Source organism: Xiphophorus couchianus, chromosome 22 (genome assembly GCF_001444195.1).
Source record: "Xiphophorus couchianus chromosome 22, X_couchianus-1.0, whole genome shotgun sequence".
Taxonomy (NCBI): Eukaryota; Metazoa; Chordata; class Actinopteri; order Cyprinodontiformes; family Poeciliidae; genus Xiphophorus; species Xiphophorus couchianus.
The window spans coordinates 30,106,446-30,132,877 of NC_040249.1; the positions used below are offsets into that span (position 1 = coordinate 30,106,446).

General features: G+C 37.8%; 1 protein-coding gene and 1 long non-coding RNA gene across 5 annotated transcripts in view; both read right to left on the bottom strand.

Moving 5' to 3' along the window:
* LOC114137745 (attractin-like protein 1) overlaps nt 1-26,432 on the bottom strand; it is a 324,777-nt gene that overhangs the window by 189,222 nt on the left and 109,123 nt on the right. The gene's annotated exons all lie outside the window — the stretch shown is intronic.
* On the bottom strand, nt 14,418-25,203 carry LOC114137756 (uncharacterized). Its single transcript, XR_003594093.1, has 3 exons — nt 25,193-25,203; nt 19,542-19,544; nt 14,418-14,931 (listed from the first exon to the last, which is right to left on the bottom strand). It is a non-coding gene; the product is annotated as an uncharacterized LOC114137756 (long non-coding RNA).

Sequence of the window (26,432 nt, forward strand, 5' to 3'; positions counted from 1 at the left end):
GGCCTATCATTAGCCTGCCAAAATATGCATGCCCCCTCTATTTTCCTCAAATGTCATCCTATTGATATGACATTCATACCAGTAGCTAAGAGGATAAGTGTAATTATGTAGAAAAGGTAAAATCCCTCTTGACTCTTTATTTTTTCAAGCTAGGAGGGGGATGCATTTTTTGGCAATATCGAATTTGAGCCTGCCGATATTTGCATGCCATACCTATTTTCCCCAAATATCATCCTATTGATATAAAACTCATACCAGCAGTTAAGGGAACAAATGTGATTATGTAGAAAATGTTATTTCTTTATTATCGCTATTGCAAGGATACTGAAGGAAATAAATCTGACAATGCATCTTTGCTAAATGTAAAGCATGCACAAACCATTTTTATTTTGGTTTAACATAAAAATTAAATCACTTTTTTTCATTAATTTCAACAAAAGAATATTCATAACAATAGGTTTCCTTAACTCACTTGGAGAGTCCCAAAAAGATGTGAAGAGGTGCTTGGAAGTAACAAGGTGAGAAAAACAAGAACAATTATTGTTTATTATAATATAAAATGTCATAATTGGATAACTAGAATGTTAATTTAACATTTTATCCTCTCAACAAGGACATTTATGAGAAGCAAAGGGATGAAAGTGTCAATGTGGAAATGTGAAACAGTATAACATGCCATCCAGCAAGATGTGGTTTCATGTGGTGTGTTTGCGCTTAAAGTAAGTGCTGTTTAAATATATATATATATATATATATATACCAGTATATCCTCCTGGGAACCGAAGAAAAAAAGTGTGTTCCAATTTCTTTTTTTGTGTGATTTCCTATCTAGTTGGGCCTAAAAAAACACCTTACAATTAAAATTTTTTTAAACATATTTTTATTTTTAATTTCACAGCATGTCCACTGTAATGGACAACAGGATGATTTTAGTGTGAAAATACAACTGAATTTAGAAAATGAGCAGATTATGGATTTAGAGTGATATTAACAAAAGAATAAATTTAATTTGATCAAAAAACTAAATTCTTTATCACTCTTGGTTGTTTTCTGTTGCTTATTGCTTGCACGGACAATAGTTGCCTGTGTATTTAGTTTAACATTGGACGTAAGCAGTTCTACAGTTCTTCTTTTGGATATTTTAGCGGTGATAATCCTGGAAGCACGTTTTCCTTTTGGTGATGCAGAGAAACATCTTGCATTTGGTACACCTCATGTATGTCTTGCCATTGCAGCCCTTATTCCTGCATCTTTCTGCATGCTTGATATCCACCATCTCTGGCATGTGCCTGGCCCCTAGTCTGCGTACAGAGGGCTCTGGTTGAGGGATCCTTGTTTTGGTTGGTGGCTGATACTCTTCTTCACTGTCTTCACTGCTGTCATCAATTGAAGGACTATCCAACAGCTCTTCAGCCAGGTGCAATTTGAAGTCCAGATACTGTTGGGTGTTCTTAGATGATCGATTAATCGCTTTACTGTCAGACTTGTATTGGATCCAAGCGTTTGTAATGGCAACATCAAAGAAATGAGCGATCACACGTGATGTCCATTTCTTGGTCCTGGTTGACATGCGATAAAAGCTCAGCATTCGGTCACACAGGTCTACGCCACCCATGTTGTCATTGTATTCTCTGATCACTGCTGGTCGTCGCACCTGGACATGAGCCTTTTCTTTGTTGGACCATCTGCTACAGATATCTTCTGGATCTTTCCCATACACAGTGGAAGCCATCAACACTGGTTTATTGTCAAACCATTTAGTGATTGCCAGCTCAGGCCTCCTCCGGACCACCGTCACTGATGCTCCTCTCCCTTCTTTTCGCAACTGCTTATCTTCTGGTAGCTGGCATGGCTTTGGTACTCGGTTCCTCATTATTGTTCCAGTTGCTGGAAGACCCTTTGCAAGCAAAGCATCCATGAGATTGATTGTTGTGAAGTATCGATCAAAGAATACACAGGTTCCTGTGGGAAGAGATTCAACTAATCGCAAGACTGCTGCAGCTCCAACTCCCAACCTTTGGCCCCTGAACGTATTCTTCCCTTGATACACCTCAAAATCCAGCACCAGACCATTTGGAGAGGCAAGGACAAAGACTTTTAGGCCAGTAGGGTTTGGCTTGCCTGGGACATATTGCCTGACTGGACAGCGGCCTGTGAAAGGGATGATTTGCTCATCAATGCAGACCTTGTTATACCTTGGAAGTCTGAGACAACCTTGCCTCACACGGTCAACCAATGGTCTGACTCTCCAAAGAATGTCTGACTCCTTTGTCTCTTCTGTTACATCCAGATCATCAACAATCTTGAGTGAGCTTCTCAGCTTGTAGAACCTATCCCTTGTCATTTTCCTGCTAATAACTGGCACTTTAGTTTTTTTAGCCCAAAACATTTTAACTCTGGGATAGCCAAGGCAGGCCATGTGTACTGCCAAAGAAAATCTTGATTTCTTGAGCAGTAGTATTTAATGACACTCCTGTAGTTTGCAGCTGTCTTTGATTTGTAAAAGCTGCCAAATCTTCAAAGATTTTGTCGTCGATGTACTGCGAAAAGTATTGGATTGGACTCCAGTGTTCTCGGATTTTAGGGTCATTTTGACAGACAGGACGCCCAGGTAGCACAGGTGTGAATCTATTATGATGGATGGAAAAAAAACACAAATAAGTACTAAAATACTAAATACTAATACAGCAATAATCTAATATGATAATAGAATTGGATACATTAGCCTAGAACTAAATAAAACATACAAGGTAGTCCTGGCCCACAAAGCACGACGACTTTCCTGCTCCCTTTCTGGCTCTGAGTCTGTCTCCTCATATACTCCTGCATCTTCTTCCTCTCCTTCTTCACCTACTTCTTCTTCACCATCTTCTCCTGTCCCAGGCTGATACTCATCCTCATCCTCATCTGACAGCTCCAAATCTGAATCTCCCTCTACTATTCGGTATAAAATCCTCTCTGCTTCACTTCTTTCTCCTACAACAATGTTGACTCATTAGATATATTAAAATGGTCCTGGTGTCCACTACAATTGACATTCATAAAAGGACTGATATTTCAAAACAGAAATAATTAAACTGTTTTCTGAGATAAAAATATTATTATTGACATGTTAATAAACAAGACTATATATAATTATCATGGTAAAAATAGCAATAGATAAAGAATAATTTGCTTACCTTTCCTCTTTCCATAAAATGTGGTTGTTGGTATGCCAGCCATTTTGATTGAAAAGAAAAAGTGAGTTCCCAGCATGCAAACCTATCACATGACACATCACTGGAAAGCCCAGGATGTCCTCTAAAGAGTACTGCAGGGCTTGATAGGGTAACTCAAAATAGTAAAAGAAAATACAGGTGAACAAAATGTCCACTATAAAGGACACAAATGAATGGGCTGGGTCTCAGGAGGATATATATACTGCTCAAAAATAAAGGGAACACTTAAACAACACAATATAACTCCAAGTAAATCAAACTTCTGTGAAATCAAACTGTCCACTTAGGAAGCAACACTGATTGACAATCAATTTCACCTGCTGTTGTGCAAATGGAACTTTGTACAGAACAAAGTATTCAATGAGAATATTTCTTTCATTCAGATCTAGGATGTGTTATTTGAGTGTTCCCTTTATTTTTTTGAGCAGTGTATATACATACATGGATGCACATGGTCCTCCAGAATGGTTCGGTAGTCCTTGGCAGTGACGCGCCCATCTAGCACAAGTATGGGGCCAAGGGAATGCCATGATATGGCAGCCCAAACCATCACTGATCCACCCCCATGCTTCACTCTGGGCATGCAACAGTCTGGGTGGTACGCTTCTTTGGGGCTTCTCCACACTGTAACTCTCCCGGATGTGGGGAAAACAGTAAAGGTGGACTCATCAGAGAACAATACATGTTTCATATTGTCCACAGCCCAAGATTTGCGCTTCTTGCACCATTGAAACCGACGTTTGGCGTTGGCACGAGTGACCAAAGGTTTGGCTATAGCAGCCCGGCCGTGTATATTGACCCTGTGGTGCTCCCGACGGACAGTTTTGGTGGAAACAGGAGAGTTGAGGTGCACATTTAATTCTGCCGTGATTTGGGCAGCCGTGGTTTTATGTTTTTATATACAGTATATATATATATATATATATATATATATACAGTACAGACCAAAAGTTTGGACACAACTGTGTGTCCAAACTTTTGGTCTGTACTGTATATACTTGACTATGATTACTTATATTTCTTATGTAATGTAGAACATTGTCTGTTTACAAATCAATTTATATAACCTTTATGTGTACTGTTCTGTCTCTATCCACATACATGTATATCTATCTATGTCTGAAGATAGATAGAATTATATATCAATATATTGGTATACATGCTTGTTTACGTTTTTGATGTTGTGAAAAAAAGATTAATATGAAAGTGGTTTTCTAATAATCACATTGCCATTAATCTAATGCTATTTTGTAGGAGTAGAACTTTTAAGATGATGAACAGCTTTGGCTTAACAACTTAAACTGTGCATTTCTGCCTGAAATATAATGTAGTTTATGAATTATATTGCTTTATTACATGGTTGATTTATTTTAATGACAATGGAAAGAGTCTGAAATAAGTATAGCAAAAATGTTAAATTATTCATAAATGTCATGACCTCTATATGACAATCTAATACTTTGACAAATATTTTGTATTTGTAATGAGTCCGCTGTTACTCTTCTTTCTTTTTTGAAAAAAATATATTTGCCTTTACAGTTTGCAGAGTGCATACTGGAAAACAAGGACCTGAACTTTCCATCAGCAGCAGAAGCTGTTAATACCATGACACTCAACGTGTCTTCCACACTTCTCTCAGAATCAGGTATCTTTTGACATATTTTTTATTCAGTTCCTATGTGGGTGGGATACTATGTTGTGTGTAAAATCATGCACGCACAAAAAAATTGTGTTAGGTCAGCTATTTTATCTAATTAGAAATATTAAAATATTGAACTTTGCAGATGTGTGAAGTACAATCATGTTAGTGTTTATGTCAAATTCAATTAGTGAAGAACATTTCAATACACCTGGCCTTGATCTCTAATAAATAAATTACACATAACACAGCCCAATAACTGTTGAGGCAAAAAACATAATCAACAAACTTAAAATTGTTCTAGGATACAATTACACTTTTCTTGAGTAGCTTTAATGTAACTTAATAAGCAAAAAGGACTTGCAGTTTGTGAAAGTACAAAACTGGAATGAGATGTATTATGTGAACCATTATATTCATTACTGTGTTTTCATAAAATTAACATTTACAAAATGACAAATTTCACAAGATGTATACACATATATATGTAGACATATTAAAATTTTCTGAATGCCATTTTTATACTTTCAGTGGCTTAAGTTGGAGAAAATTATAAAAAGGTAAACACTAAGTGATGCTTTCTTTTACCATAAATCCCAGAAATACCTTAAATACATGTGTGTTTCAATTCATGAATAGACAGACACCATGTGCGCCTGCCTAATATGCCAATATGATGTACAGTTTCTATTACTTGTACTTGTTTATGAGACCAGACATTATCAAAAAGGGATGATTAGACGACTGAGATCTACACAGAGGAGTATTGTTCCACTTTCAAAAGAACACTAACAAATGGAATTATTTAAAAGAAAAAAAAAACACAAAAAAATACCATTAAGATTATTTTATAACATTGATTTAAAGATGCGGTTTGTTTTTCTGTAGAGTCAGTGGAGACTCTGCAGACACTGTGGCAGTGAGGACACAGAAGATCACATGTGGGTAAGACAACAATGTAATGCAGTGAAAAATCAATTCAAGCAAACCATATACCATCCTTAAAATAGTTGCAAAGTATGTAGATATACAAAAATAAATCATAATAAAATAAATAAACACCCAAGGCAGGTAAGTGGGAAGTAGCTTAAGTTTTTTTTTTTTTTTTTAAGTACAGTCGTAAAACATTAAACACAGTTGCTTGTGGTCCTAGAATTTTTTTTACCTCCATACATGTCAGGAACATGCTGTCATCTCCTCAAATAAAGTTCTACCAATCATATATTGATAATTAAGAAGAAGCTTTATGTTGGCAAAACCCAATATCACCTTCAGTAAACAGATAAGGAACTAAAAAAAAACATTCTTTATGTTGTTATTTGACCATTTTGTATTATTTATTTACAGATCACATGTGACAGATGCAACTGGTGGTACCACCAAGGCTGCATTAAGGTCCCACAAACCGACACAGACTACTGCTGTGCAATGTGTTTATAGATTTTATGTTTGTACCAATCTAATTCGTTAATTCTGTGGATTTTCAGTTTAAACATGTGACATAATTTTTGTTGACTTAATTGGTTTTCCAAAAATTTTTGTTATGAATATTCTTTTGTTGAAATTAATGAAAAAAAGTGATTTAATTTTTATGTTAAACCAAAATAAAAATGGTTTGTGCATGCTTTACATTTAGCAAAGATGCATTGTCAGATTTATTTCCTTCAGTATCCTTGCAATAGCGATAATAAGGAAATAACATTTTCTACATAATCACATTTGTTCCCTTAACTGCTGGTATGAGTTTTATATCAATAGGATGATATTTGGGGAAAATAGATATGGCATGCAAATATCGGCAGGCTCAAATTCGATATTGCCAAAAAATGCATCCCCCTCCTAGCTTGAAAAAATAAAGAGTCAAGAGGGATTTTACCTTTTCTACATAATTACACTTATCCTCTTAGCTACTGGTATGAATGTCATATCAATAGGATGACATTTGAGGAAAATAGAGGGGGCATGCATATTTTGGCAGGCTAATGATAGGCCTTGCCGTAAAATGCATCCCCTGCTAAAATGGAGAAATAAAGAGTTAAGAGTGGAATAACTTTTTCTACATAATCACATTTGTTCCCTTAACTAGTGATATTAGTTTCATATCAATAGGATAATATTTGAGGAAAATAGAGGGGGCATGCATATTTTGGCAGGCTAATGATAGGCTCTGCCAAAAAATGCATCCCCTGCTAAAGTGGAGAAATACAGAGATATGAGTGGAATAACTTTTTCTACATAATCACACTTGTTCTATGAACTGCTGGTATAAGTTTCATATCAATATTATAATGTTTGAGGAAAATAGAGGGGGCATGCATATTTTGGCAGGCTAATGATAGGCCTTGCCGTAAAATGCATCCCCTGCTAAAATGGAGAAATAAAGAGTTAAGAGTGGAATAACTTTTTCTACATAATCACACTTGTTCTATGAATTGCTGGTATAAGTTTCATATCAGTAGGATAATATTTGAGAAAAATAGAGGGGGCATGCATATTTTGGCAGGCTAATGATAGGCTTTGCCAAAAAATGCATCCCCTGCTAAAATGGAGAAATGCAGAGTTATGAGTGGAATAACGTTTTCTACATAATCACACATGTTCTATGAACTGCTGGTATAAGTTTCATATCAAGAGGATTATATTTGAGAAAAATAGAAGGGGCATGCAGATATTGGCAGGCTCGACATCCATATTGCCAAAAAATGCATCCCCTGCTAACTTGGATAAATAAAGAGTTTAGAGTGAAATAACTTTTTCTACAAAATCACACTTGTTCTATGAACTGCTGATATAAGTTTTAAATCAATAAGATAATATTTGAGGAAAATAGATAGGGCATGCATATTTTGGCAGGCTCAACATCCATATTGCCACAAAATGCATCCCCTGCTAACTTGGATAAATAAAGAGTTTAGAGTGAAATAACTTTTTCTACATAATCAGAGTAGTTGTATGAACTGCTGGTATGAATTTCATAGCAATAGGATAAAATTTGAGGAAAATAGGTAGGGCATGCATATTTTGGCAGGCTCGACATCCATATTGCCAAAAAATGCATCCCCTGCTAACTTGGATAAATAAAGAGTTTAGAGTGAAATAACTTTTTCTACAAAATCACACTTGTTCTATGAACTGCTGATATAAGTTTTAAATCAATAAGATAATATTTGAGGAAAATAGATAGGGCATGCATATTTTGGCAGGCTCAACATCCATATTGCCACAAGATGCATCCCCTGCTAACTTGGATAAATAAAGAGTTTAGAGTGAAATAACTTTTTCTACATAATCAGAGTAGTTGTATGAACTGCTGGTATGAATTTCATAGCAATAGGATAAAATTTGAGGAAAATAGGTAGGGCATGCATATTTTGGCAGGCTCGACATCCATATCGCCAAAAAATGCATCCCCTGCTAACTTGGATAAATAAAGAGTTTAGAGTGAAATAACTTTTTCTACAAAATCACACTTGTTCTATGAACTGCTGATATAAGTTTTAAATCAATAAGATAATATTTGAGGAAAATAGATAGGGCATGCATATTTTGGCAGGCTCAACATCCATATTGCCACAAAATGCATCCCCTGCTAACTTGGATAAATAAAGAGTTTAGAGTGAAATACCTTTTTCTACATAATCAGAGTAGTTGTATGAACTGCTGGTATGAATTTCATAGCAATAGGATAAAATTTGAGGAAAATAGGTGGGGCATGCATATTTTGGCAGGCTCCACATCCATATTGCCAAAAAAATGCTTCCCCTGGTAACATGGAGAAATAAAGAATTAAAGAGGGATTTCACCTTTTCTACATAATCAGAGATGTTCTATGAATTACTGGTATGGGTTTTTGTTGGGTAAATTGTATTATTAGTATTATCAAATATTTGTTGTATTATGTAGCCTTGTAGTTACATTTAGATAATGTTTCTGTGTGTTAATTAATTCTGATTTCTTCCTAATCCCTCCTTGGAAGAGGGAGGTGACAGATATTCTCAGCAGGACTCCCTGAGAGATGGAGGTGTTAGTTGTTCCCAGCTGAGTTTTACAACCCTGGAGGAAACTCTGCTTTGTTCTTTGTGCTACAAAGCCGTTGCTTTGAAGCTATACGTGTCCCATTCGACGCCGTGCCTGGAGCAAGAAGGATTTAGATTGTAGATAACATGTGTTTAGTTAGTGATTGTTATTTAGCACTGCAACTAAAATGCTTTGACCCCACCCTTTTAGAGTTGCAGTGCTCTCTGTGATAGGGACTCTGAAATCAATAAAACAGAGGAGCGAGAGATGTGTTTCAGAGCGGTAGGAGATTTGTAACTGAAAGCACATCTCTGTCCGTTCTCCTCGCGAGAAACAAAGAATCTAACTCTCTTGTCTTTCCTGTGTTTGTTTAAAATTGTCTCTAATAGGTATTTAGACCTGACATTTATATGGTCCTTCGCAGCCGGAAGTCAAGACACCGAACGGATCCCGGCAGGTATGGTCGACTCCGGTAAAGACCGTGCGCACGGCAAGTTTCTTACTGGAAACTTCTCAAAACCTGTTGAAGGGCTGGTGTCGGCCTACCTGTTGGAATCTGACGGTTGACGACTCCGAGGGGAAGACAGAGGGTGAGTGGATTCTTGTTTAAAAGTGTGGCGAATGACTGAGGGTCATTGCGCGAATACAAAACCCTGTAAATTCTAGACTCTAACAGGTAAAAATAGAGCACAAAAATCCGTGAAGGGCGTACGAAGTCCTTGCGCAAAATTTCGTTGAAACAGGTGCACGGAGCCTGGTGCAAACCTGCTGTAAAATTTAATTAATTAGGCGATAAAAAAAAAAAAAAAAAAAAAGAAAAAAATTTTTTTTAGGCGATAAAAACGAGAATAATAACATTTAATAAATTAGGCATAATAATAAAATGATAACAACAATAAAATTTCCTCAATTCGATGTATAATAATAGAATTTAATCAACAATAAAAATATTTAAATCAGGCACTAAAATTGTAATTGGAACGGACGGCGGAGTCCGGCGAAGTAGGCACTTAAAGTCCGCAACAAGTGTGTGATTGTGCGAGTGCTTGGAGGTGTAAATACCACTTGGTATTTTACCTCATATAAAACAGTAGGATTGTAACCAGCAAACCTCTTGAGGATGCAGAGGTAAGAACCCCCACTCGAAAGAGTTGAAGCGTGGGTTACCTCAACAGGTTGTTTCAATTGCTGGCCTACTGAACAGAACCCCAGTTTTTAGGACTCCCTAGGCGTCGACAAACTGGGCCAAATTTTATAAAAAAAAAAAAAAAATGGGGAAAAATATAAGTAAGAATAAGCCAACAGACAGTTTAAAAACAAATGACTGGAAATATGTTGAAAATCGGGATCCGCATAAAATAAAATATTTAGATAAATGGATAACAGACTATAACTTTGACGGCCGTCTGAATTCACAAAAACTAACAGTACTGCAGGATAAAATAAAACAAAAAACAAAGTCAAATTTAAAGAAAATGCGCAAAGAAGGGTATGAGGATGTGAACTTTTGGTTAGAATTAGCACAAAAAAGAGAAGAGGAGGAAGACTCATTTGATGAGTACAGCCTGAAAATGCATCAACATTACATGGGATTGAGGACTGGGATTTTAGATGAATACATTAACCACGCTATACACGCAGAAAAGGTCTCAAAAGAAAAGAAAAAGGTTTCAGGAGCCTTTTTCCAAGATGAGGAGCAAATATTTTATCAAGAAAGGAGAGGAAGAGGAAAGTTTAGGGGTAGAACTCAGAACCTCAGAGGACAGCAAGGGAGAATGGGAAGAAGAAATTCCAGAAAAAATAATTTAGGATGTTGGTGTTGTGGGAGAGAAGGCCACATAGCCAGACACTGCCCAGAAAAAATACATAGATCAGTCAGCATGACTAAAATCAGAAAGTTTAGGGGTGTGAAGAGGCAGGCAGTGGAACAGCAAGCAGCAGGAGGGGGAAGGGAAGTAGCTGAAGTTAACCAGTACCAAAATAGCAACACAAAAGGGGAGAAACAAATAGTACAAAATACAAAACTATACCCCGACTTACCCTCACCCCCACAATATGAAGAGAAAGGTAGTGAGGGGCCTATCACTAGATCACAAAAAGCAAATTTTAAGTGGTCTAAAAAACTGGGGAGAGACTTTGGTGCAGGGAACCACAGCTCCCAGTGGGCCTTATCTCCCTCCCCCATGTTGTCCGTCAGAAGGGTCAGATAGTCAGCCACACACAACTGGTCTGTATCTTATGATACAAGTGGCAAATCCTAATGCGGCTGGGCCTGACAAAAAATTATGAAGACAGACTCAACAAGGTCACTCCAGTTAAGATCACAGTGACCTATCTGTATACAGATACAAAACACACAGCCGTTGCAGCTGTCGATCTTCCTGATGATTTCAAATCTTTAGACAGAATGTGAACCTCTCCGCATGTATCTCTGTTTAAACAAAGAAATGAGCAATAGAATCAATTAGGTAATCTTGTTGAAGAAGGAGAAGCAGCTACCGATTGGGTAACTACTCCCTCAAACATAGAAACTAGTGCTTCCACAGGGTTAATTAACTATTGTCGAAATTGGGTGCCTAATTAGCCAGAAATTGTGGCTCTTTTTAAGCAAACTAATGTATGAAAAAGATCTAAAAATGTCTTCCTTTTTGGAATGGACAGAGGAAGCAGAAACAGCACTGTGTGAAATAAAGCAGGTTCTTGTGTCAAGTGCTGCGCTCGCCTTACTAGACTATATAAAACCTTTTTCCAGATGATGGTACAAAGCATGATTGTCAGGAAATGGCAGAACAAAACGCAAAAAGTAGAAATGATTTAAAAGATCTACCGATGGATCAAGGTGAAATACTTTTGTTGATGGTTCCTCAAAGAAAAATGAACAAGGAAAAACTCAAACCGGTTATGCAGTAGTGACTGAAAAACTAGTGTTAAAAGCTGAAAAACTTCCCTCGCACTATTCAGCTTAGGCTGCAGAATTGATAGCGCTAACCACCGCTTGTAAATTAATGAAAAATAAAGAAGTGATGATTTACACCGATGGTCAGTATGCGTTTGCAACAGTACACACGTTTGCACAGTACTGGAAAAATAGGGGTATGATAACTTCTACAGGAAAACCAGTAACTCATGCAGACCTATTAAAAGATTTACTACAAGCTGTGCAGCTACCAAAACAACTAGCAATCTGTAAATGTGCCGCACACACCACAGGGACAGATAAAGTGTCTCTAGGGAACGCCTTTGCTGACGAGATGGCAAAAAAAAGCAGCGGAGGGACAAATAAAGGTCTTATATATGGAAAAAAATCAAACATATGACATAAGATCCTAATAGACATGCAACAATTAAGTCCTAAAAAAGAAAAAGATCTTTGGATTAAAAATGGAGCAAAAATAGAAGATCAAATCTATAAGTGACCTGCAACTAGGCCTATCTTGCCAAAAAACTTGTATAAGTGGGCTGCAATATTGAGCCATGGCGTTTTCGCATGTCTCAACTGGGGGGATGGTAAGACAGATACATTAACATTACTCTATTTATGGATTTATTTCTTTTTTTAAGAACTTTTAATGCATTACAAAAGGTCATTTCATTTCAAAAAATGCCTACAGAAAGAAGAGAGGGCTGCAAAAGAATTAAGGAAATAAAGTGAATAAATAAATAGAAACAGGCTCTAACTGTAAGAGGCATTGCTCAGATAACAACAAACTGCAGTATGCAACCGATTCTAGATAGTTTCACAATCAGTCTTTTTAAACTGACCAAAACTTTAGGATAGATAAAATATTATTAAATCTACAGGAATTATGGATGATTAAGACAGAATAAAATAGAAGTAACTCACTTGTTGACTAGAAATTGATTGAATATAGAAAAAGTTTGCTACACTGTACAAATTTGTTGTTGAAGGATAATATTAAGTTAGAAATAACTTATGGGTTAATCAAAGAGGATCTGGTGGAACTTTTGTAGAGAATAATGTAGATCAGGGGACTTGCAGCCCCCCCCTTGCAGCAGCTCCGCAGGGGGGCCACAGAGTTGGGCTGTAACTGCTACCCCACTAGATTCAACTAATTAACATGTGAAGCCTTTTTGCATACCACTATTTTTTAAGTGCGAAGTAACCCCCACTTGCAGTAGCTCTGCAAGACAGAACGAGAAGGTGTGATGTAAATCACTTTCTCTCCCATCATCTAAAAGTACCTCCTGACAAAATATCAGAATATAAGTTACAATTTTAGTAGTGGAACGACAAAAGGTTTTTAAGATCAAATTTTAAAATTAGAAGAAACTAAAACATATCTGATGATTCGAGTGTCAAAGCCTAATAAAGCAGTAGAAAAATTAAGAGTTCCTCCTAAAATCCTTATTAATTCTCTTTCCTGCCATAAAGTCGGTCCCTCTGAGAAGTGAGGGAGGGGTTTATGGTGGGCTTAAGGGTTTGTTTTGTGATCTGAGAATAGAGGTTGCTCAGATTAGTGTAGATAGTTTAAACAAGCAAATACTTAGTGAGCATTGAAATAATGTGGAAAATGTTAAATGTAAGTTTTTTGCATCCAAACACTGAGTCTGTGACAGCTGTCCTGACTGTCACACACAAATACTCTTGGTAATGATTTACTGTTTTTTTTTAATATTACTTTATATATTGAGTAGTGAGTAGTTTGGATTTTTATTTCTGAATTGTTTTCGTTGGTCTGACTCTTTGGTTGGCTATTTGTTGGGCACTCATTTAGTTAACTTTAAGTATCAGTGCTTTTATTTTGTTAAATATTACAAATTAATTTCTTTCGTTTGTAGATTTAGTAATATTCTGACCAGTATTTGTTAGGGTTTTGTGTTTAATTACCCCTTAGTGTGTGTTAATGGTCTGATCAGCCATTATCTAATTTCCCCTCATGTCTTGTTAGGTCAGTTTGTGTTTGAGTCGTTCTGTTACTACCTGTATTGTGTTTTTGTTATGTTGATTTCAGTATGGAACTAATTTATTATTTTTGGATTTTCTTTATTACCTATATTTTGAATTTTCTTCAACGTCTCTCTGGCTGGTTTATGCAAAACCTTCACAGAGTCTTAATTGGTAAACATGCTTTGTCAAATATTAGTTAAAATTCTTGAGACGTTTTAAACTGAATTATTTGTAAATCATAAGAGCACGATGAAATAATGCATCATCAGGGGGGAGTATATGTATAGGTTTATCCACTTATATTATTTAAACAAAACTTTTGAAGAACATGTCTGATCTGTGCTACACATAAAAGTAATTTGAAATTAATAGACAAATTTATAGTGATAATGATGCAATATTTCCCCTTGCTGCAGCAGATGAAAAGAAACCTTTATTTTCTAAGAAAATAGCTCCAGCTAACTTCACATGTGTAAATATAACGGGAACTGGGAAAAGAATAGGGAATCTTACTAAAACTATGTGTACTACTGTAATCATTGTAAACGATGACTTTAACCCTATTTCTCGAGCAGATGTATGGTGGTGGTGTGGTGATGACAGACTTTTTGATAGATTACCTCGAAAAGTAACAGGATTTTGTGCTTTAGTTTCTCTGTTATTACCTGTATATGTCTATCCTACATCTGCTGAAGATCTAATACTCTCTTTGTCTAGTGTTTTGTTTCAGAAGAAGCAACACTTACAGAAACGTGAAGTGACATGGAAAAATACAGACACTGAACCGACATACATCGATGCCATTGGAGTCCCTCGTGGAGTGCCTGATGAATATAAATTAGTTGATCAGGTTGGGGCTGGTTTTAAATCTACAATTTGTTGGTGGTGCACAATAAACAAAAACGTAGACAGAATAAATTACATCCATTACAATGTACAAAGACTGGGCAACTGGACACAGGCTGGTTTCGAGGCAGTCCATGAACAGCTGGCTGCAACTTCACTGATGGCTTTTCAGAACCGCATAGCTCTTGACATGCTGCTGGCTGAGAAAGGAGGGGTGTGCATGATTTTTGGAGAAAGATGTTGCACATTTTTACCAAAATAATACAGCGGCTGATGGGAGCTTGACGAAGGCCATTACAGGGCTCCATCCATCCATCCATCCATCCATCTTCTTCCGCTTATCCGAGGTCGGGTCGCGGGGGTAGCAGCTTCAGAAGGGAGGCCCAGACTTCCCTCTCCCCAGCCACTTCTTCCAGCTCCTCCGGGGGAATCCCGAGGCGTTCCCAGGCCAGCCGAGAGACATAGTCCCTCCAGCATGTCCTGGGTCTTCCCCGGGGCCTCCTCCCGGTGGGACGTGCCCGGAACACCTCACCAGGGAGGCGTCCAGGAGGCATCCTGACCAGATGCCCAAGCCACCTCAACTGGCTCCTCTCGATGTGAAGGAGCAGCGGCTCTACTCTGAGTCCCTCCCGGATGACTGAGCTTCTCACCCTATCTCTAAGGGAGAGCCCAGCCACCCTACGGAGAAAACCCATTTCGGCCGCTTGCAATAAGCTTAAAGAACTACAAATTTTTGCAAAATACTATCCGATTCCGAAAGACACCGATTAAGATATCGAGAATAACTAATTAGAAAGACTTTTATTGGTCTAATATGGTATGTTACCTTTTTATTTTTTTATTAATCTGCAACACCATCAAAATATGTAAATTTCGCAGACCTTGTCCCGATTTATGTGTTGCTTCAGAGGTTGAAACTCGTCAAAGAAAGATCAAAATAGATCTCAAGATGCCATAAACAGATCTCAAAGCAAAGATTAATCCCTGAAAGCCAACATAAATGTTGAAGAGCCTTGGGATTTAAAATAAAATGTTTAAAAAGATCGCCTGGCTATGTTATTTCACGTCTCCCTCATATTGTATGATATTTCAAATAGATATCCACAGAAATAATAGTGAAATCTTTTTAAACATTGTTTTTGTAACATGTTATGGCTTATTTAATTCATTTACAAAAGATATGGCTGCCGCAGATCTATGTGGCAGTGTGATGGACCGAGCAGTTAAGGAACAGCCAGGCACCGGTTCAAAGTCAATAATAATTATTTTTTATTTAACCCAAAACAAAACTTGGGTAAATAATAGAAAAAATGACAAAATTTGGGCCCATAAAAGAGGTCAAAGTAACAGACATCAACTCAGACTAACTCAAAAAACAGACCTCCCAAACAGAGACAAAAGGGGACTTAAATACTGGCTGATCAGGCCACATACAAAACACAAAGGGGAAAATACACAGAAACCTAACTGAAACTAACATAGCAAATCCCATTCCCCCCCTCTGGATGATGAGTAATGGTGTGAACCAATTTGCAGTCTCAGCTGGCTTGCTCCACCCCTTCTCCACCTCTCTGCTCTCCTAAGGATTGGGCAGCCAGCACTTAAACTCAGAAACAAAACAAAGATTAAATCAAGCAAAACACAACAATATAAACTAAAATGTGCGCACTTATTCTAGAATACACTGTGATGTGTTGCTTTCTAAACAAAACTAGTTATTCTGTAAATTAAATCCTAAACTTAAAGAAATCCAAATATAAGTGAAATGAACTTATTGCGTGTGGTGAGAGTGAATATTACCACATTTGTGTGGCTGTAACTGCAGCCATCACACACTCCCCCTCTTCAGATCTCTCACTGGGACAGCGAGAGAGACAGTCTGCGATGCAGTTGTCCTTGCCGGGGATATGGTGGATGGTGAATCGAAATGGCTGGATGGCAAGGTACCATCGCGTAATCCTTCCATTGGTATCTCTCATCTTCTCTATCCATTGGAGAGCTTTATGGTCAGTCTCTAAGGTGAACTCTCTGCCAAGAAGGTAGTATTTGAATGAGTCCAGGGCCCATTTAATGGCTAGTGCCTCTTTCTCAATGGTTGAATATCGTATTTCCCTTGGAAACAGCTTGCGGCTAATAAAAGCCACTGGATGGCGCTCTCCAGGGGGTCCCTGCAACAGAACAGCTCCCAAACCTCTCTCAGAGGCATCAGTCTGTAGAATAAAAGGTCTCTTAAACTCAGGGCTGTGCAGGACTGGGCTCTTACTGAGAGATTGCCGCAGGTCCTGAAAAGCGGTTTTAGCCTCCTCTGTCCAGAGGATCTTATTGGGGCTTCGTGAACCAGTGAGATCCGTTAATAACGCGGCCCTGGCTGAGAAATGAGGGATAAACCGATGATAGAACCCTGCCATACCCAGAAAAGATCTTAACTGTTTTCTGGTCTCAGGCAGAGGGCAGGACTCTATAGCTGTAATTTTATTTATTTGAGGCTTTATCACTCCATTTCCTATAATAAACCCCAGGTACTCAGTTTCAGACTTGGCAATTGTACACTTGGCTGGATTAATAGTCAACCCTGCAGATTGAAGTCGCTCCAACACCTTCTCCAAATTTTTCAGGTGATCTTCCCAGGTAGCACTGAAAATGACTATGTCATCAAGGTAGGCTGCAGCAAAATCAGACATGTCAGATAGTACCTGATCCATCAATCTCTGGAATGTTGCCGGGGCACCATGTAGTCCAAATGGCATGACGTTAAACTGGAACAGGCCCCATGGGGTCCGGAAAGCAGTAAGTTCTTTTGACTGCTCCGTCAGGGGTACCTGCCAATAACCTTTGCAGAGATCTATGGTTGTTAAATATCTGGCCTTCCCAATCCGCTCAACCATGTCGTCGATGCGGGGGGCTGGATATGAATCAAATTGTGTTATTCCATTCAAATACCTGAAATCAATGCAGAACCGTAGGCTGCCGTCCTTCTTCGGCACCAAGACCACTGGGTGGCACCATTCACTTCTTGATGGTTCAATGATTCCGAGTGACAGCATCAGATCAACTTCCTCTTTCAGTGAAGCCAACAGACGCTCAGGTATTCTGTAACTCAGTCTTCTCACAGAAGCTCCATCTTTTAATACAATGTCATGTTGGACAAGGTCCGTTTTACCAGGATTTCCCTGAAACATGTTTGGGGTGCACAGATTTCTCACCTGAGCCTGCTTTTCTTCCGAGAGGTGGTCCAGATCCAGCGATTGAGGTGAAGGCTTTGGCAGGTACTGGTTATCCTCCTCCTCTTCCTCTGTCACATCCTGAATAAGAAAAACATCTGCCTTTGGCTTTTCTACCCTCAGTGCTATCCACCCCTCCAGAGGCTCCATTTTCCTCTCCAACTTGCTCCTCCATTCCGGCAGGCTGGTTTTGAGGATCTCCTTTTTGTCCTTTGGCACTCCTTCCTGCTCTTTGCATGGCTTGGTAAGAGGAGGAAGAGGACTACTAAAAAAAATAATAACCGGTGCCTTTAACTGCGAGATCCCACTTCTGACACCACTGTGATGGACCGAGCAGTTAAGGAACAGCCAGGCACCGGTTCAAAGTCAATAATAATTATTTTTTATTTAACCCAAAACAAAACTTGGGTAAATAATAGAAAAAATGACAAAATTTGGGCCCATAAAAGAGGTCAAAGTAACAGACATCAACTCAGACTAACTCAAAAAACAGACCTCCCAAACAGAGACAAAAGGGGACTTAAATACTGGCTGATCAGGCCACATACAAAACACAAAGGGGAAAATACACAGAAACCTAACTGAAACTAACATAGCAAATCCCATTCCCCCCCTCTGGATGATGAGTAATGGTGTGAACCAATTTGCAGTCTCAGCTGGCTTGCTCCACCCCTTCTCCACCTCTCTGCTCTCCTAAGGATTGGGCAGCCAGCACTTAAACTCAGAAACAAAACAAAGATTAAATCAAGCAAAACACAACAATATAAACTAAAATGTGCGCACTTATTCTAGAATACACTGTGATGTGTTGCTTTCTAAACAAAACTAGTTATTCTGTAAATTAAATCCTAAACTTAAAGAAATCCAAATATAAGTGAAATGAACTTATTGCGTGTGGTGAGAGTGAATATTACCACATTTGTGTGGCTGTAACTGCAGCCATCACAGGCAGTGTCATTTCTTCATTATTGTTGATATGTTTTCTCGTAATTTAACTAAAAGTCTTTAATCTTTTCATCAAGTGACCTTAATACTCAACCATAAGAGTCAACGCTGAAACAGTGCAGTTGCATTACAGGATCTGAGCCAAAAACACACACTAGGCTAGAAGTGTTAACAAGGAAGTCACACTACAGAGCCAATTCAAATGTTTTTCTGATCACTGCTGGTTTCAAAAAGCAGAAACGATGCACTTATGTTTACATTTCAGCTATTCATGAGTTGGAATTAATTTATTCTGGTCAGCCCGAATGTGAATGGGATTGTCATGTTACTCACTGATCCGGTTATGCTCAAATGTGACGTTTTTGAAGTGCACTGAATGCTGCTCTGTAGAAACCTGTTTTGAAACATAATTTTCACATGCAACATTAAACATATATGTGTCAAATGGGATTTATAGTAAAGTTTTGCAAACGGTTTTGTCACACAAGTAGCATTTTTCAGCAGGCATCGACACAGCCACCTACAATTTAGAAACATCTGCGGTGCGCATAGGTTTCAACCAGTTAATTTAGCCACCAGTTAATCCATAACACTGGCCCTCAAGAACCAACTTTGGACACCACTGCCTTAAACACCAGTCTGTGTTTCAACAGTGATGGGATGACACTGGTACTCTTAAGCGTGTCTGGATGGAACCCTCATTTATTAGCACACAAGCTACAAGCCTTGAAATGTAAAAGAATCACCTTCTCCAAGAAGTGAATAAACACTTAGTATCATGTCAAGAAGAAGACCTGGCTCTGATGACCAATACTTTCTTGGCCTCTGAGGTATGACATGATTCCTTATTTATTACTGGAAATGTTTTCAATTTCCTGCTCTGTCAATGCCAGATTTCTTTTTTTTTTATTTCTGGAATGCATACAGGTTTGCATGCTGTAATTTCTGCGTCTTCAGTTATTTAATGTTCCTCAACATCTTGAATTACCTCAGTGATCACAGATTACATATTACCATCATCTCCACTCTCACTACTGCTACCATTGGCCAGTAAAGTATGAAAATTTTACTTCTTTATGGCAACAATGGACTTCAAGTTAAGAACTAAAATATGTCAGTTTATTTCCAGTCAAAATACTTGCTGGAAATGGTGCACATTGTAGATCTATGGTCAGAGTATTGATATCGATACTTCTCAAAATATTGCCACTATTTTGAAAATAAATCTGTAGTATTACAGGGTTTCTTGATGGGACCATATTTTTTGTTTTACTTTACTGATACTTTTCATTCTGTCCGCCATATTGGATTTAACAAAACAGTTCTTGAACTTGAAGTGGATGGACAATAGTTGGCAGTGTATTACCTGATGCACTACTGTCGACTTTAAAGGTTTGTATGCATTTTAGAACATAAAAATTAACAAGAAATACAAGTTCCAAGCTTTTAGATAGATGTCCACTACAGTGATCTCTGCATGAAAGGGTTAATGTTAAATGATGTTGCAAACCCAAAAATGTTTTTATTCTGATCAACAGATGTGCCATAGGTAAGAGCTAACACAACTTAAAGAGCCGTTCTGCTCCCTGGACAACTAAATAAAAGTCATTAACTCAAATGTCACATGACATTTTGAAAAAGACAAAATAAATAAAAGACAACTTTCCAGACAAAAAATTACTTTAGGAATTTTCTTGTAATATTTTTAAGAACTAGCATTTTGTTTTTATTTTTAGGATTTAAAATAACTTTAAAAAGAACTCTGTAAACACCCTAATTTTACAATCCTGCTGGTAAGATTTACCACAACGTTCTTCAGTTGACATTTAGGAAACGATGAGCAGGATTTTGTTTTGCATTGTAAGGCACACTTTACTCTTCAGGCTCAAGGTCAGTAAAAGAGCTTTGTTTGTACTGTTGGACATGTCAACACTACTCAAATTTAAACAGAAATCAGCACTGAAATCCAACATAGGAAGTGATATAATCTTAGAAGCCTTCTATAAATATTCATGATGAATTATGACCTTAATAAAGGATAACTCCTTATGATGCAATTTAAATATGAAAAAACCTACAGACAGAGTGAAGCTCTGTCTGTCTTTAAAGTAATATGAAAACAGAGGAATCTAAACAAATCTCTGAGCAGTAAACACGGTTCTGCTTCAAGGAGATCCAGCTCCCTGCTCAGCATGCGCCGAAGAGCTTTGAGCTATGAAGCTATGCTGCAACTCATTCCCTCTGCCATGCAGGAAAGTTCTGACTTCTTGAAATTCAGATTCTGGCAAAAAATAATATGTGAAAAATCTAACAACTCTATCAATTCAGTTTCAGTAGTGCATCATCCGTCTGAAGAATAGAATCACTGCTTCCAGAGCCCAGTGATTCCTTTGGTTTGTACTGAATTCATTCATATCAACACATGGTGTATATCAATCCCTCCAGGATTTCAGAATAGCTTTTGAGATTTTTTGCAAAATCACAGATTTTGTGGTGCTACATTAGAAATATTAGCAAGGAGTTATGTGATATATTTTCCTCATTTAATCTTTTCCAATATTTAAATATATTAGAAAATGAGAAAAAAAATGTAAGCCAACAGATTTGATACAAACATTTTAATTCTTTAAGAACTTTAGATAATTTTTATCAAGTAAACAAGTACCAGTAACGAAGTACCAGTGGAGTACACTGATACTACTGAGTACTAGTACCAGTACTCTTCTACATTCAGGCTTGTTTACATGCAGCTTCCCATTTCTGTTCATACCAACTTGAAAAAGGAAATTCCCCATTTTTTTATGTAAGAGAAAAATACTGCAGATAGCAATATTTTGGGGGGATCTTTTTTTGAGTCCCTCAAAAAACTTGAACTAAACTTTTAAGCTGAGGCAGAGATCTTTCTGGCAATAATTCACATTATTTATCAAATATGACTAGAATCAAACATCCAGGAGATCCTTAAAGACTTCTAGTGCAAATCATCTGACACGTCTTCAGCTTTAAGTTGTAACTTGAATGTATTCTGTATTATACTATTATACAGCAGTTGTTGGGCGACCTGAAGTTCAGAGGTCATAAGGGGCTGAATCTCTTCTGTTTTGAGTAATTGGCTAAAATATATAAAAAGCATTTATTCCATTAGTTTATTTTGGGTCTTTTATCATTTGCTTTAGTAGCTGAAAGAAAACAAGTCGTCCTTTAATGTTTAATGTATAACATTCTGTATACAGAATGTTATACAGAATGTTATATATAATCAGTGTTGTATAAAGTACTGAAATCTCAGAGTCAAGTAAAAGTATAAGTACCTCTCCAAAATACGACTTTGGTAAAAGTCCAAGTCACTGACTGAAATGTTACTTGAGTTAAAGTCTTAAAGTATCTGAAACTTCTTGTACTTAAGTATGGAAATTACTGTAAAAATGGATGTACTCAAGTAATGTAATGAAAAGTACAAGTAAAAAGTAAAACAAGGCAAATGCAGTTTGAATGACTTTTTTTATATTTTGGTAAACTTGTCAAATACACTTAAAATAATGTACACAACCAAGTGCAGGCAAAATTAAACCTGCTAATAAATTGTTCCAGTTTTAAAGAGTAGCACATGTTAATGGTTTGTGGTTTTGAACTTGCATGCCTTTCCTATATTCGTTAAATTTAGTCTAAATTGCTATCGCTATGGCTTCTGTCCCCCCTTGAACAGAGTAGTCTAGGTAGCCTGCTACAGTCAACATTAGGCCTAAGCTAAATACACCACGTGTGGAACTGAAACAATGCCAAACAAAGTTCATTTATACAGGTAACGTTATGGTCAAGATTTCACAATAGTGCCTAGTGACCAAGCTATAGTTACTGAAACAGGAGGATTATAACCATTTCATAAGACGTTACCTCGATGTGTTTCTTCAAGTTGGACGGGGAGTTTTTGTAAGACAGAATTTCCACATCTTCGGGCAGGAATAACATACACTGCATGCGGTACGACAAATCTTTAACACCCACGAAAGAGTGTATTGTGTTTAAATAAGGCCATGGGCTCTCATCACCAGCTGGTGGTTCCCCTGGAGCCGTGTCCGACGTAGTTGCAGTCGTTGTGGTCTCCGTCTCCTCCTCCATGTGGCTGCTGCTGATTGCGAGACTTGCTTTGTGTTTAATGGGAGAAGCGAAACAGGTGTATCCTATTGGTGGTGATGAACAAGCCCAGGCAAGTAGGCTACCGACTTTGTTCGGTAGCCTGCTTGCTACTTGCTAATCAGTAGGTGGGGTCAAAACACTTGCGTTTCTCTCTCTCGCTTTTTTGTAACGAGTAACTAAACCACACATTGAAAATGTATCGGAGTAAAAGTACGCAATTAAGTTCGGAAATATAGTGAAGTAAAAGTGAAAGTCATCAAAAATTTTCATACTCGAGGAAAGTATGAAGTACTCCAAAATATACTTAAGTAAAGTAGTGAAGTATTTTTACTTCGGTAATATACAACACTGTATATAATGTTATACATGGTAAATGGTTTGTGAACTTTCAAGCAACACAGTTTGTCCTATTTGATTCAGCCTCCTAATAAACTCCCCTTTTATGTGAGTCAACATACAGCCTGTGTATTGGAAGTGAACTCAGTTTGAGCAGGAACACCAAAGAAGAACAAGCCTCATGCGACTCACTGCAATTTGAATACAGGCCTTGTAGCTGAAAATGATTTGGTCACTTTATTAAATTTCCTGTATCGTCATCTGGATTGTGCCAAAGCCAATGGTTGGCTCCTGTTTATTGACTTTTAATGCTATCCAGGCACATTGTTTAGCTGATAATCTTCTTAAACTGTTTAAACTTTGACAGATCTTAGCATTTGAGAATCAATGGCTGTTTTTCCAATTACTTCAACTCTTCTACTGGTTCACCAAAAGGTATTGTCGTCTCTCTCCTCTAATATTTTTTTCTCTACCAACGATTGTTGTACTTTATATAGACTAATAGGCATTTAGACAATAATCTTGACAGTTTCAAATAAAAGCAAGTGGATGTCTCTTGTTATCTTGAAGACGTTTAGTCTTTCATCCAAGAGGCTTCCTCAGTTCTGAAACTTCAGTTTGACGTTCCAGGTTGTTTACTCTAAAGCTGCAAATCAGTTCTCCATGGGGGACAGTTGAGTACACCTTATTTCTGACAATACAGAAATAAGGTGAAAGGAAAACCAGATTTCTTAGCAGAAAATGTTGACATAACAGCTTTGATATAAATCATATTCCTAGGGACATGGGAAATGCCCTCAGTGAGTCCAATTTCTTATCCCACTGCCTCATTGGGCAGTGGGATAAGAACTGCCCACCCAGAAAACTTGCTAAGCCCAGTGGTCGGGGCGCCATGGTGCCCCACTGTGTTTTTGTTAAGTAGATGTTAAGTAGACAGGACAAGTAAAAATATTACTAATTACCCAACTAGTCTGAAAAACAATAATTCAGAAAAAAACAATTAAAATCAATACCAATTATTTGCACTTCTGTTTAATCCAAATTAAGTCAGCAGCTTCATAAGGCCCCCCAGGGCTTCAGGGCCCCATAAATGCTAATATTTTAACACAGACCATAGATACATAAATGTAACATTTGTTTATTGAGATTATCAATGCTGCTAAATTTGATTTAATGGTTTCAGCATACATAGATTAAAAGATTTTAAATTGATTAATATTTAAATGTAAGATTTTAAGGAGCTGGTAAGTTTACTTTGTAAAAGTTCAAAGAGCAATCTTAATAGTTAGATTGTTTTGTTACCATAGCTACAGTCTGATGGTATGAGTTTAATCTTTGAGTTTGAGCTATGTTTGTTAACAAAAACAAATTGGTAGCAATATAACTGATTGCTTTTCAGGTTGTCCAATTAAACTACTCCCTACTCCCAGATTAAATCTAACACAGAAGCTGTTAGAGGTGCTGATGATTTTAGCAGCAAGAGGGGCCCCTAAGTCAAATTCTGCTCAAGGCCTCATACAGTCTTGGACCGGCCCTGCATGATGACTTAAATCTGCTGCACTGCGCAGAGATGCGCAATAAACGGTAGATTTAATTTAATGCTGCTAATGTGGCTTTAGTGCCTCTTCCATTTCATGTCTGTTGAGATTTTAATAAGAGTCACAGAAACTGGTTGGTTGCTCAAGTTTATGGGACGAGTTTTTCTGATCTCCGCGTAGTCACACTCATTAACTCTGGCTACGTGGACAAAGTATTTGTCACCGGGTTGAACCTGCATGCGCGGGTTAGTTAACCACTACGGCGTCAGCCAACCAGGACCACATACATAAACCTTACAGGAAAGACAAGAGTCACACGCTGGGCAGCGTTTTGAGATGTGAACGCTGCATATAATTCTTTGTTCGCAAGGATAAATCATTCTCACCGCACCCTCAACACGCACCTCTGAAAGCGCCACTACAAGTTATTCCTGCGGTTCACATAGAGCTGCGCAACCAGAGCTAACGAGGTGGGGTTTAAACTCCTACCTTGATGTGGAGTAGACCACTCCCAAGAAACATAATTCCACACAGGGGGTTGATGTAAATGTCCATACAGGTCAGCCTGTGTCCAGTTTGAGTAAAAGGAGGAGCGCGATCCACGCTGAGGTAAACTTCAAAGCTCATTCAGCGGCAGAGCACAAGGCAGGCGCCACGAGTGTGATTGGTCCACTCTTCGGCTTTAAATGCATAAACTATAAACCTATCTTTTAGGAATAAATTTGCTCCACCAGTGAAACGCTCTGAGCAACAGAAACGCTTTCAAAACGGATTAAATTAGTTTAAACATATATATTTTATTAATTTTTCTAAAGTCAAAAACAAGCAACACTTGGCCTGGCAGGCGGGGCTAGAAAAGCAGGCTTATAATACACTGGGGGAAACCCTGCAGATACAGATACACCCACTCACACACATGACACCAAAAATGCATCCTTGTGGGCAGTCTGTCTGAGTCATTTAGAGGAAAGATCGGGAAAATATTAGTGAACAAAGCTTAACTGTTTCTATGGATGGCTCTTCTATTCAGGAGCTTTGCTGTTAGAAACGCCCCACACCTAATGTAAGGGAACAGAGGAAATGGCTTTGTGAGTTAAACTAAAAAAAAGCAAGAAACCTTGAGCTATAGCTAAAATAATTTAATCCTCTTCTGCTGGTATCAGTTCTTAATGCATTGTTTCAAGAGACGTAAACAGAACAATGTTTTCTTGTGTCTTTACTACGTGTCTTTTGTTCAGCAGTTACATTTTATGCCTCTTTAGCTAAATGGCATTGCAGACATAATAAATACTGATTGGGTGTTATTCAGTGCATAACAAAGGCGAAAAGATCTTAGACACAATAACACCAAATACGTAATAAGTAATATAATGAGTATAGTCCTTTTCATGTTGAAAAAACACACATGTAGAGATGAAACATTGGCGGTAAATGTCAGATTTCAATGACTTGGCTGTTAGATCCTAGCAACCTCGAACCAAAGCTACAGTAGAGTTACTAGTGTTCATTGGTCTTGGCCAACCCAACATGGTCCGTGGATAGAAACTGTTAAAGCAGTGGCCAACGGGTGGCTCAAGGTGGCCAAGATTTCTCTTACATGTAGCAAAACTTAAAAACTGAATAAGG